This window comes from Bufo gargarizans, chromosome 4 (genome assembly GCF_014858855.1).
Source record: "Bufo gargarizans isolate SCDJY-AF-19 chromosome 4, ASM1485885v1, whole genome shotgun sequence".
Taxonomy (NCBI): Eukaryota; Metazoa; Chordata; class Amphibia; order Anura; family Bufonidae; genus Bufo; species Bufo gargarizans.
Window position 1 is genome coordinate 529842902 of NC_058083.1, and position 14143 is coordinate 529857044.

At 47.8% G+C, this 14143-nt stretch overlaps 1 protein-coding gene and 1 long non-coding RNA gene across 2 annotated transcripts in view; both read right to left on the reverse strand.

Moving 5' to 3' along the window:
- Window positions 1–14143, reverse strand: part of LOC122934737 (oocyte zinc finger protein XlCOF22-like) — a 676648-nt gene that overhangs the window by 590104 nt on the left and 72401 nt on the right. The gene's annotated exons all lie outside the window — the stretch shown is intronic.
- Window positions 69–3221, reverse strand: LOC122934877. The gene is made up of 3 exons (XR_006388734.1): window positions 3197–3221; window positions 237–377; window positions 69–124 (listed from the first exon to the last, which is right to left on the reverse strand). It is a non-coding gene; the product is annotated as an uncharacterized LOC122934877 (long non-coding RNA).

Here is a 14143-nt window from a genome sequence, read left to right on the forward strand (position 1 = left end):
TCTTCTGCTCATTTATCAGGGAATGAGGTGGAGGCTCGGTGATGGGGCTCTGGGTCCTGCTCCGTCCTCCTGACACACGGGGTGTCACACACTCACCAGACGACTTCTTCACTACTGTGTAATCCTGTGTATGGGGAGACGCCGATCACTACAGAGATTCTAAGAATCCTTCACCTTTCCAGACATTTCCCTGGTTTATTACTAGAGATAAGAGAGATGTCATGTGAGACTCTCACCTCTCCAGTTATCAAGGAGATGATTTCCAGGGTGAGGTCTAATATCCTCGCAACCATGAGGTCTCTGTCCTTCTCCATCCTTGGTGGGTCCTTGATGGAAATGACCATTGGCTCTAAAAAGGAATCCTGTACGTAAGGAACCTGAGGGAAAGAAGGAGGATTGGGAGCAATCCTTACATGAACTAAAGTGTCTCACAAATTAAGAATGACAAAAGACTACCAATATTGTACAACGGAGGTGACTTAGCTCTTGAGGTGTCTTATACATACCAGACTGGTGACCATAATAAATCAGTCAGCCGGCCTCCTGCTGTACAGTGAATACAGTGTTACACAGGACACACATCGCAGTCTACCACATACAGCAGACAGAGCTCATCTTATTTTTACTGTAAATGTCTTTAATAATGGGATGACTGATAGGAAGGTCACAGACACTTGATCTGACATGCTTTCTGCTGCCTTTGAGAATTTGAATGTTTTCCAGTGTAATGACTCACATTTGGTCTCAGGACTGTGTTTAAAGTGAACCTGAGTTTTCAAAAAAGGTTTGCATAATGGCAGTGCTTCTTTGTACAGTCTGAGAAGGAACTGTTATGTTTGGGCTTACCTTAAAGAGGAACTTCCACCTTGAAAAACATTGTGAACTAAGAATCCTGACATATACAGCGGCGCCCAGTGATCTCACTGCACTTACTATTATCCCTGGGCGCCGCTCCGCTCTCCCGTTATGTCCTCCGGTATCTTCGCTCAGTAAGTTATAGTAGGCGGAGACTGCCCTTGTTCTGCTGGGCGTCTCCTCCTCCTAGGCTGTAGCGCCGGCCAATCGCAGCGCAGAGCTCACAGCCTGGGAGGTTTATTTCATAATCTCATTTCTACAGAGGCGCTGATAAGATTGTGGCCCCCACTCAATTAGAGTCAGACAAAGAGGTGTTGGTTCCCTAAGACTCACAGTTTTGCTATCACAAAGACAGACGTACATGCCCTTCCAATCAATATGATCTGCTGATTACCTCCTCACACTCCTTCTGCTGGTCCACAGTTACAGGAATCTGTTGGTAAAGAGTCATATAGAAGTAGCTCTCACCCCCACCCCCCCCCCCCCCCCCTCACTTTCCTTCTCGTTCCTCCCCTTCCCTCCGATTAGAACATAATGTTCTGGCCTAGTACTGCTATCCATCGATCACTGAATAATGGTCTACGTTGTCCACCTATCTAGTTCTGTTTACAGAAGGTATTATTTACACATCAATATCCAGCTCTCCTGTTTTACGATATAGATGCCTCTTTTTCGGATCTTGCGGTTGGAATATATACTTCTGTTACTGCTAACTCAAGATGTAACCTATAAGACAGTTGTACCGATGTTCTGCTCTTCTAGTGCTTTACTTCATTCACAATAAAAAGAACTTTGAAATAGAAGAAGTGTTGGGTCCCCATCAAGCACCTGTGCAAAATGTCCTGGTATATCCCTTCTATGTACATTCCCTGTGTGTGATTAGGGAGTGTTCAGGCGCCTTCCCCAAAATTATTGTTTTATTATTATATCTTTTGTAATTATTTTACATCTATAAGAGATTGCTTTTAGTTTTCCACATCCATCCTCCTCCAGGTACCTTATTCTATCCTGTTGGCGCCCTTCTCCCCTCCCCCCCTCTGAGTTTCACCCTCAGGGTATCCTACTAAACTCCTATTTTTTTTTATATGTATTTTTTTATTGACATCAATATCTGACCGGTGGGGGTCCGACACCTGCCCCCCGCTGACCAGCTGGTTATAGAGGAGGCTGTGCCCCATGCGAGCCCTGCTTCCTCTGTATTACGCTGCCCATCGTCTCCCCTGTAGCGCGGTGTAGTGCGATTACAATTACTTGCTTCATTCAAGTTTATGGAGCGAGTTCTAGTAATTATACTGCTCCTCCGAGACAACGGGCAGTCTAATGAAGAGGAGGTGACACTCACATGGAGCGCTGCCTCCTCTTCATACAGCTGATTGGCGGGGGGCCGGGGGTCGGACCTTCACAGATCTGATACTGATGACCTATCCTGAGGAAAGGTCTTCCATATAAAACCCCTGCACAACCCCTTTAAGATGGAAATGTCATCATTTAACCCCAGCGGCGTTCTCTTTATTCCAGAAGGACAGTCTTATCTAATAACCGCAACTCATACGCTTTATTCTCCCTCTCATGAAGCAATCCAATAATCCTCCCAAAAAAAACAACATTATTTTAAGGGGACAGCACTATTGTGAGGGGGCACTAAGGGGACAGCACTATCAAATGGAGGAGGGGAGTTCTGTTCTTAACACAAGTGTGTGGGGGGGGGGGGGGGGGGTTAAAGGCTGTGCTATTGGCCCCTCACAATGGCAGCGCTCATTAGTAGAAAAATACTGGTAATTATTATTGCTGGTAGAAAAAATTACCAGCAGAGGCACTAAATTACCGGCTTGGCCGATGAGATACCGGCCGGGGGGCAACCCTACTGGTCATCAGTGTGTGGTAGGTGGGGGCTCGTCTCTATCAGGACCCCACTAATCCTGAGAATGAAGGGGCTGCAGAGCTGCTTTACTGCTGAATCTCCTCCACAGTCACTGCTCATTAGAGCTCCGGCCTCCGCTGTGCAGGGACAGTGAGGAGAGGACACAGCGCTGCAGCCCCTTCATCTAGAAGAGGTTGTCCCCACTGATCACACACTGACTCCATATCCTATTGATATCACAGAACATTGTGTGATGGAAGACCCCTCTAATCCAGGAGAACAGCCCCTCTTACAGGGGTCTGGGGGTCTCCTAATATTCCAGGGGGAGAGCAGACATGTCTGAGGAGAACTCCCCTCCTGTGAGCAGAGACTATGGCCGGTGCTGCCCCCTGCTGGCTGGACCTGCTATATATCACCTATAGAACCGCTCCATTCTAATAAACCCAGAACCAAGTCCAATAACGGACCTGCAGATCTCACCTCCTGGGGCTGCAGGACCTGCGATGACGTCACACTGGTCGCATGTCAGGAAGTGCTGAACAGTGAAAAACCTCCACTGCTTTACTCCTCCCCTCATGTGACTGATCACATGACCATGACATCATCAAAGGTCCTGCAGTCACTAGGATATAATATCGGTAGTATCTACACTAGGGTTGCCACCTTTTCTTCAAGCCAAACCCGAACAGAAGGGAGGGAGGGCCCCCTTACAGGCCCCACCCATGCCCCGTCTTCAGCCACGCCCATATCCCACCTCCAGCCACACCCATGCCCCCCCTCCACCCCTGGTCGCTGTCGCACCGCGATCGTTACACCCCTGAAGAGGCTCATTAGCATATTATAAGTCTTTATTTTAAGAGAACGGCAGCGGCCGGCAGGAAGTTATAAAACACACTGATATGTAGTGCTGACATTGGCCCATCGCTAATGTCAGTCAGCTACATAACATAACGTTTTTGTGATGATTGACAGATTCAGAAACCTGTTTAAACACTGTTAATTCCTCAAATATCTTCAAACAGTGAATCAGCTGCCTTCACATGGCAAGAAACCTCTTTGTGACAACCAATATTTTCCCCCGGGACAGGATTTAAAGGAAACCTGTCACCATGATTTTGCTCATAGAGCTGGGGACATGGGCTGCTAGATAGCCGCTAGCACATCTGCAGTACCCAGTCCCCAGAGCTCTCTGCGCTTTTATTGTGTTAAAAACCTGTTTTGATTGATATGCAAATGACCTGATATGAGTCCTGTAGCCGGAGATTAGGGATGAGCGAACTCGAACTGTATAGTTCGGGTTCGTACCGAATTTTGGGGTGTCCGTGACACGGACCCGAACCCGGACATTTTCGTAAAAGTCCGGGTTCGGGTTCGGTGTTCGTCGCTTTCTTCGCGCTTTTGTGACGCTTTCTTGGCGCTTTTTGAAAGGCTGCAAAGCAGCCAATCAACAAGCGTCATACTACTTGCCCCAAGAGGCCATCACAGCCATGCCTACTATTGGCATGGCTGTGATTGGCCAGAGCACCATGTGACCCAGCCTCTATTTAAGCTGGAGTCACATAGCGCCGCCCGTCACTCTGCTCTGATTAGCGTAGGGAGAGGTTGCGGCTGCGACAGTAGGGCGAGATTAGGCAGATTAACTCCTCCAAAGGACTTGATTAACTGATCGATCTGCAGCTGTGGATCATTGAGCTGCTGATCCTCAATTGCTCACTGTTTTTAGGCTGCCCAGACCGTTTGTCAGTCACATTTTTCTGGGGTGATCGGCGGCCATTTTGTGTCTTGTGGTGCGCCAGCACAAGCTGCGACCAAGTGCATTTAACCCTCAATGGTGTGGTTGTTTTTTGGCTAAAGCCTACATCAGGGTGAAGCTGTCACACCAAGTGCATTTAACCAGCAATAGTCTGTTTATTTTTTGGCCATATACTACATCAGGGGCAAGCTGCGCCTGTCACCAAGTGCATTTAACCCTCAATGGTGCGTTTGTTTTTTGGCTAAAGCCTACATCAGGGTGAAGCTGTCACACCAAGTGCATTTAACCAGCAATAGTCTGTTTATTTTTTGGCCATATACTACATCAGGGGCAAGCTGCGCCCGTCACCAAGTGCATTTAACCCTCAGTAGTGTGGTTGGTCAAGCTATCACACCAAGTGCATTTAACCAGCAATAGTCTGTTCATTTTTTGGCCATATACTAAATCAGGGGCAAGCTGCGCCCGTCACCAAGTGCATTTAACCAGCAATAGTCTGTTCATTTTTTGGCCATATACTACATCAGGGGCAAGCTGCGCCCATCACCAAGTGCATTTAACCAGCAATAGTGTGGTTATTTTTTGGCCATATCCCAGTCTAATTCTGTCACTAAATCCATACCGGTCACCCAGCGCCTAAATACTAGGCCTCAAATTTATATCCCGCTAAATCTCTCGTTACCGCTGTCCTGTTGTGGCTGGGAAAGTTATTTAGTGTCCGTCAAAGCACATTTTTTGTTCTGGGTTGAAATACAATTCCCAATTTAGCAATTTAAAAATTTAGTGGTTTCTGCTATATCAGAGCTATTTGAAATCTATCCCTAAAAGGGTAGATCATATTGAAGGTGCACATAGGGACATTCAGAATAACTTCACACACACGCTACTGTGCATTTCCAAGTCTAATTCTGTCACTAAACCCATACCTGTCACCCAGCGCCTAAATACTAGGCCTCAAATTTATATCCAGCTAAATCTGTCCTTAGTGCTGTAGCTGGGCGAGTTATTTAGTGTCCGTTCAAGCACATTTCTTGTTCTGGGTTGAAATACAATTCCCAATTTAGCAATTTCATAATTTAGTGGTTTCTGCTATATCAGAGCTATTTGAAATCTATCCCTAAAAGGGTAGATCATATTGAAGGTGCACATAGGGACATTCAGAATAACTTCACACACCCGCTACTGTGCATTTCCAAGTCTAATTCTGTCACTAAACCCATACCTGTCACCCAGCGCCTAAATACTAGGCCTCAAATTTATATCCAGCTAAATCTGTCCTTAGTGCTGTAGCTGGGCGAGTTATTTAGTGTCCGTTCAAGCACATTTCTTGTTCTGGGTTGAAATACAATTCCCAATTTAGCAATTTCATAATTTAGTGGTTTCTGCTATATCAGAGCTATTTGAAATCTATCCCTAAAAGGGTATATAATATTCAAGGTGCACATTGGGTCATTCAGAATAACTTCACACACACCCGCTACTGTGTATTTCCAAGTCTAATTCTGTCACTAAACCCATACCTGTCACCCAGCGCCTAAATACTAGGCCTCAAATTCATATCCAGCTAAATCTGTCGTTAGTGCTGTAGCTGGGCGAGTTATTTAGTGTCCGTTCAAGCACATTTCTTGTTCTGGGTTGAAATACAATTCCCAATTTAGCAATTTCATAATTTAGTGGTTTCTGCTATATCAGAGCTATTTGAAATCTATCCCTAAAAGGGTATATAATATTCAAGGTGCACATTGGGTCATTCAGAATAACTTCACACACACCCGCTACTGTGTATTTCTAAGTCTAATTCTGTCACTAAACCCATACCTGTCACCCAGCGCCTAAATACTAGGCCTCAAATTTATATCCTGCTAAATCTCTCGTTAACGCTGTCCTGTTGTGGCTGGGAAAGTTATTTAGTGTCCGTCAAAGCACATTTTTTGTTCTGGGTTGAAATACAATTCCCAATTTAGCAATTTCATAATTTAGTGGTTTCTGCTATATCAGAGCTATTTGAAATCTATCCCTAAAAGGGTATATAATATTCAAGGTGCACATTGGGTCATTCAGAATAACTTCACACACACCCGCTACTGTGTATTTCCAAGTCTAATTCTGTCACTAAATCCATACCGGTCACCCAGCGCCTAAATACTAGGCCTCAAATTTATATCCAGCTAAATCTGTCCTTAGTGCTGTAGCTGGGCGAGTTATTTAGTGTCCGTTCAAGCACATTTCTTGTTCTGGGTTGAAATACAATTCCCAATTTAGCAATTTCATAATTTAGTGGTTTCTGCTATATCAGAGCTATTTGAAATCTATCCCTAAAAGGGTATATAATATTCAAGGTGCACATTGGGTCATTCAGAATAACTTCACACACACCCGCTACTGTGTATTTCCAAGTCTAATTCTGTCACTAAACCCATACCTGTCACCCAGCGCCTAAATACTAGGCCTCAAATTTATATCCTGCTAAATCTCTCGTTAACGCTGTCCTGTTGTGGCTGGGAAAGTTATTTAGTGTCCGTCAAAGCACATTTTTTGTTCTGGGTTGAAATACAATTCCCAATTTAGCAATTTCATAATTTAGTGGTTTCTGCTATATCAGAGCTATTTGAAATCTATCCCTAAAAGGGTAGATCATATTGAAGGTGCACATAGGGACATTCAGAATAACTTCACACACACCCGCTACTGTGCATTTCCAAGTCTAATTCTGTCACTAAACCCATACCTGTCACCCAGCGCCTAAATACTAGGCCTCAAATTTATATCCAGCTAAATCTGTCCCTAGTGCTGTAGCTGGGCGAGTTATTTAGTGTCCGTTCAAGCACATTTCTTGTTCTGGGTTGAAATACAATTCCCAATTTAGCAATTTCATAATTTAGTGGTTTCTGCTATATCAGAGCTATTTGAAATCTATCCCTAAAAGGGTATATAATATTCAAGGTGCACATTGGGTCATTCAGAATAACTTCACACACACCCGCTACTGTGTATTTCCAAGTCTAATTCTGTCACTAAACCCATACCTGTCACCCAGCGCCTAAATACTAGGCCTCAAATTTATATCCTGCTAAATCTCTCGTTAACGCTGTCCTGTTGTGGCTGGGAAAGTTATTTAGTGTCCGTCAAAGCACATTTCTTGTTCTGGGTTGAAATACAATTCCCAATTTAGCAATTTCATAATTTAGTGGTTTCTGCTATATCAGAGCTATTTGAAATCTATCCCTAAAAGGGTATATAATATTCAAGGTGCACATTGGGTCATTCAGAATAACTTCACACACACCCGCTACTGTGTATTTCTAAGTCTAATTCTGTCACTAAACCCATACCTGTCACCCAGCGCCTAAATACTAGGCCTCAAATTTATATCCTGCTAAATCTCTCGTTAACGCTGTCCTGTTGTGGCTGGGAAAGTTATTTAGTGTCCGTCAAAGCACATTTTTTGTTCTGGGTTGAAATACAATTCCCAATTTAGCAATTTCATAATTTAGTGGTTTCTGCTATATCAGAGCTATTTGAAATCTATCCCTAAAAGGGTAGATCATATTGAAGGTGCACATAGGGTCATTCAGAATAACTTCACACACCCGCTACTGTGCATTTCCAAGTCTAATTCTGTCACTAAATCCATACCGGTCAGCCAGCGCCTAAATACTAGGCCTCAAATTTATATCCAGCTAAATCTGTCCTTAGTGCTGTAGCTGGGCGAGTTATTTAGTGTCCGTTCAAGCACATTTCTTGTTCTGGGTTGAAATACAATTCCCAATTTAGCAATTTCATAATTTAGTGGTTTCTGCTATATCAGAGCTATTTGAAATCTATCCCTAAAAGGGTAGATCATATTGAAGGTGCACATAGGGACATTCAGAATAACTTCACACACCCGCTACTGTGCATTTCCAAGTCTAATTCTGTCACTAAACCCATACCTGTCACCCAGCGCCTAAATACTAGGCCTCAAATTTATATCCCGCTGAATTTGAATACAATACATTGGGCCAAATAATATATTTGTTGTTGTGGTGAACCATAACAATGAGAAAAACATCTAGTAAGGGACGCGGACGTGGACATGGTCGTGGTGGTGTTAGTGGACCCTCTGGTGCTGGGAGAGGACGTGGCCGTTCTGCCACATCCACACGTCCTAGTGTACCAACTACCTCAGGTCCCAGTAGCCGCCAGAATTTACAGCGATATATGGTGGGGCCCAATGCCGTTCTAAGGATGGTAAGGCCTGAGCAGGTACAGGCATTAGTCAATTGGGTGGCCGACAGTGGATCCAGCACGTTCACATTATCTCCCACCCAGTCTTCTGCAGAAAGCGCACAGATGGCGCCTGAAAACCAACCCCATCAGTCTGTCACATCACCCCCATGCATACCAGGGAAACTGTCTCAGCCTCAAGTTATGCAGCAGTCTCTTATGCTGTTTGAAGACTCCGCTGGCAGGGTTTCCCAAGGGCATCCACCTAGCCCTTCCCCAGCGGTGAAAGACATAGAATGCACTGACGCACAACCACTTATGTTTCCTGATGATGAGGACATGGGAATACCACCTCAGCATGTCTCTGATGATGACGAAACACAGGTGCCAACTGCTGCGTCTTTCTGCAGTGTGCAGACTGAACAGGAGGTCAGGGATCAAGACTGGGTGGAAGACGATGCAGGGGACGATGAGGTCCTAGACCCCACATGGAATGAAGCTCGTGCCACTGACTTTCACAGTTCGGAGGAAGAGGCAGTGGTGAGACCGAGCCAACAGCGTAGCAAAAGAGGGAGCAGTGGGCAAAAGCACAACACCCGCTGCCAAGAGACTCCGCCTGCTACTGACCGCCGCCATCTGGGACCGAGCACCCCAAAGGCAGCTTCAAGGAGTTCCCTGGCATGGCACTTCTTCAAACAATGTGCTGACGACAAGACCCGAGTGGTTTGCACGCTGTGCCATCAGAGCCTGAAGCGAGGCATTAACGTTCTGAACCTGAGCACAACCTGCATGACCAGGCACCTGCATGCAAAGCATGAACTGCAGTGGAGTAAACACCTTAAAACCAAGGAAGTCACTCAGGCTCCCCCTGCTACCTCTTCTGCTGCTGCCGCCTCGGCCTATTCTGCTGCTGCCGCCTCGGCCTCTTCCTCCGCCTCTGGAGGAACGTTGGCACCTGCCGCCCAGCAAACAGGGGATGTACCACCAACACCACCACCACCACCTCCGTCACCAAGCATCTCAACCATGTCACACGCCAGCGTTCAGCTCTCCATCTCACAAACATTTGATAGAAAGCGTAAATTCCCACCTAGCCACCCTCGATCCCTGGCCCTGAATGCCAGCATTTCTAAACTACTGGCCTATGAAATGCTGTCATTTAGGCTGGTGGACACAGACAGCTTCAAACAGCTCATGTCGCTTGCTGTCCCACAGTATGTTGTTCCCAGCCGGCACTACTTCTCCAAGAGAGCCGTGCCTTCCCTGCACAACCAAGTATCCGATAAAATCAAGTGTGCACTGCGCAACGCCATCTGTGGCAAGGTCCACCTAACCACAGATACGTGGACCAGTAAGCACGGCCAGGGACGCTATATCTCCCTAACTGCACACTGGGTAAATGTAGTGGCAGCTGGGCCCCAGGCGGAGAGCTGTTTGGCGCACGTCCTTCCGCCGCCAAGGATCGCAGGGCAACATTCTTTGCCTCCTGTTGCCACCTCCTCCTTCTCGGCTTCCTCCTCCTCTTCTTCCACCTGCTCATCCAGTCAGCCACACACCTTCACCACCAACTTCAGCACAGCCCGGGGTAAACGTCAGCAGGCCATTCTGAAACTCATATGTTTGGGGGACAGGGCCCACACCGCACAGGAGTTGTGGCGGGGTATTGAACAACAGACCGACGAGTGGTTGCTGCCGGTGAGCCTCAAGCCCGGCCTGGTGGTGTGTGATAATGGGCGAAATCTCGTTGCAGCTCTGGGACTAGCCAATTTGACGCACATCCCTTGCTTGGCGCATGTGCTGAATTTGGTGGTGCAGAAGTTCATTCACAACTACCCCGACATGTCAGAGCTGCTGCATAAAGTGCGGGCCGTCTGTTCGCGCTTCCGGCGTTCACATCCTGCTGCTGCTCGCCTGTCTGCGCTACAGCGTAACTTCGGCCTTCCCGCTCACCGCCTCATATGCGACGTGCCCACCAGGTGGAACTCCACCTTGCACATGCTGGACAGACTGTGCGAGCAGCAGCAGGCCATAGTGGAGTTTCAGCTGCAGCACGCACGGGTCAGTCGCACTACAGAACAGCACCACTTCACCACCAATGACTGGGCCTCCATGCGAGACCTGTGTGCCCTGTTGCGCTGTTTCGAGTACTCCACCAACATGGCCAGTGGCGATGACACCGTTATCAGCGTTACAATACCACTTCTATGTCTCCTTGAGAAAACACTTAGGGCGATGATGGAAGAGGAGGTGGCCCAGGAGGAGGAGGAGGAGGAGGAAGAGGGGTCATTTTTAGCACTTTCAGGCCAGTCTCTTCGAAGTGACTCAGAGGGAGGTTTTTGGCAACAGCAGAGGCCAGGTACAAATGTGGCCAGCCAGGGCCCACTACTGGAGGACGAGGAGGACGAGGATGAGGAGGAGGTGGAGGAGGATGAGGATGAAGCATGGTCACAGCGGGGTGGCACCCAACGCAGCTCGGGTCCATCACTGGTGCGTGGCTGGGGGGAAAGGCAGGACGATGACGATACGCCTCCCACAGAGGACAGCTTGTCCTTAACCCTGGGCAGCCTGGCACACATGAGCGACTACATGCTGCAGTGCCTGCGCAACGACAGCAGAGTTGCCCACATTTTAACCTGTGCGGACTACTGGGTTGCCACCCTGCTGGATCCACGCTACAAAGACAATGTGCCCACCTTACTTCCTGCACTGGAGCGTGATAGGAAGATGCGCGAGTACAAGCGCACGTTGGTAGACGCGCTACTGAGAGCATTCCCAAATGTCACAGGGGAACAAGTGGAAGCCCAAGGCCAAGGCAGAGGAGGAGCAAGAGGTCGCCAAGGCAGCTGTGTCACGGCCAGCTCCTCTGAGGGCAGGGTTAGCATGGCAGAGATGTGGAAAACTTTTGTCAACACGCCACAGCTAACTGCACCACCACCTGATACGCAACGTGTTAGCAGGAGGCAACATTTCACTAACATGGTGGAACAGTACGTGTGCACACCCCTCCACGTACTGACTGATGGTTCGGCCCCATTCAACTTCTGGGTCTCTAAATTGTCCACGTGGCCAGAGCTAGCCTTTTATGCCTTGGAGGTGCTGGCCTGCCCGGCAGCCAGCGTTTTGTCTGAACGTGTATTCAGCACGGCAGGGGGCGTCATTACAGACAAACGCAGCCGCCTGTCTACAGCCAATGTGGACAAGCTGACGTTCATAAAAATGAACCAGGCATGGATCCCACAGGACCTGTCCGTCCCTTGTCCAGATTAGACATTAACTACCTCCCCATAACCATATATTATTGGACTCCAGGGCACTTCCTCATTCAATCCTATTTTTATTTTCATTTTACCATTATATTGCGAGGCTACCCAAAGTTGAATGAACCTCTCCTCTGCCTGTGTGCTAGGCCTAAATATATGCCAATGGACTGTTGCAGTGGTGGCTGACATGAAGCCTGATTCTCTGCTATGACATGCAGACTAATTCTCTGCTGACATGAAGCCAGATTGTCTGTTACGGGACCTCTCTCCTCTGCCTGGGTGCTGGGCCTAAATTTATGACAATGGACTGTTGCAGTGGTGGCTGACGTGAAGCCTGATTCTCTGCTATGACATGCAGACTGATTCTCTGCTGACATGAAGCCAGATTGTCTGTTACGGGACCTCTCTGCTCTGCCTGTGTGCTAGGCCTAAATATATGCCAATGGACTGTTGCAGTGGTGGCTGACGTGAAGCCTCATTCTCTGCTATGACATGCAGACTGATTCTCTGCTGACATGAAGCCAGATTGTCTGTTACGGGACCTCTCTGCTCTGCCTGTGTGCTAGGCCTAAATATATGCCAATGGACTGTTGCGGTGGTGGGTGACGTGAAGCCTCATTCTCTGCTATGACATGCAGACTGATTCTCTGCTGTCATGAAGCCAGATTGTCTGTTACGGGACCTCTCTGCTCTGCCTGTGTGCTAGGCCTAAATATATGCCAATGGACTGTTGCAGTGGTGGGTGACGTGAAGCCTCATTCTCTGCTATGACATGCAGACTGATTCTCTGCTGTCATGAAGCCAGATTGTCTGTTACGGGACCTCTCTGCTCTGCCTGTGTGCTAGGCCTAAATATATGCCAATGGACTGTTGCAGTGGTGGGTGACGTGAAGCCTCATTCTCTGCTATGACATGCAGACTGATTCTCTGCTGACATGAAGCCAGATCGTCTGTTACGGGACCTCTCTGCTCTGCCTGTGTGCTAGGCCTAAATATATGCCAATGGACTGTTGCAGTGGTGGGTGACGTGAAGCCTCATTCTCTGCTATGACATGCAGACTGATTCTCTGCTGTCATGAAGCCAGATTGTCTGTTACGGGACTTCTCTGCTCTGCCTGTGTGCTAGGCCTAAATATATGCCAATGGACTGTTGCAGTGGTGGGTGACGTGAAGCCTCATTCTCTGCTATGACATGCAGACTGATTCTCTGCTGACATGAAGCCAGATCGTCTGTTACGGGACCTCTCTGCTCTGCCTGTGTGCTAGGCCTAAATATATGCCAATGGACTGTTGCAGTGGTGGGTGACGTGAAGCCTCATTCTCTGCTATGACATGCAGACTGATTCTCTGCTGACATGAAGCCAGATTGTCTGTTACGGGACCTCTCTCCTCTGCCTGTGTGCTAGGCCTAAATATATGCCAATGGACTGTTGCAGTGGTGGGTGACGTGAAGCCTCATTCTCTGCTATGACATGCAGACTAATTCTCTGCTGACATGAAGACAGATTCTCTGTTACGGGACCTCCCTCCTCTGCCTGGGTGCTGGGCCTAAATATATGCCAATGGACTGTTGCAGTGGTGGCTGACGTGAAGCCTCATTCTCTGCTATGACATGCAGACTAATTCTCTGCTGACATGAAGACAGATTCTCTGTTACGGGACCTCTCTCCTCTGCCTGTGTGTGTGCTGGGCCTAAATATATGCCAATGGACTGTTGCAGTGGTGGCTGACGTGAAGCCTCATTCTCTGCTATGACATGCAGACTGATTCTCTGCTGACATGAAGCCAGATTCTCTGTTACGGGACCTCCCTCCTCTGCCTGGGTGCTGGGCCTAAATATATGCCAATGGACTGTTGCAGTGGTGGCTGACGTGAAGCCTCATTCTCTGCTATGACATGCAGACTGATTCTCTGCTGACATGAAGACAGATTCTCTGTTACGGGACCTCTCTCCTCTGCCTGTGTGTGTGCTGGGCCTAAATATATGCCAATGGACTGTTGCAGTGGTGGCTGACGTGAAGCCTCATTCTCTGCTATGACATGCAGACTGATTCTCTGCTGACATGAAGCCAGATTCTCTGTTACGGGACCTCTCTCCTCTGCCTGGGTGCTGGGCCTAAATATATGCCAATGGACTGTTGCAGTGGTGGCTGACGTGAAGCCTGATTGTCTGTTACGGGACCTCTCTCCTCTGCCTGGGTGCTGGGCCTA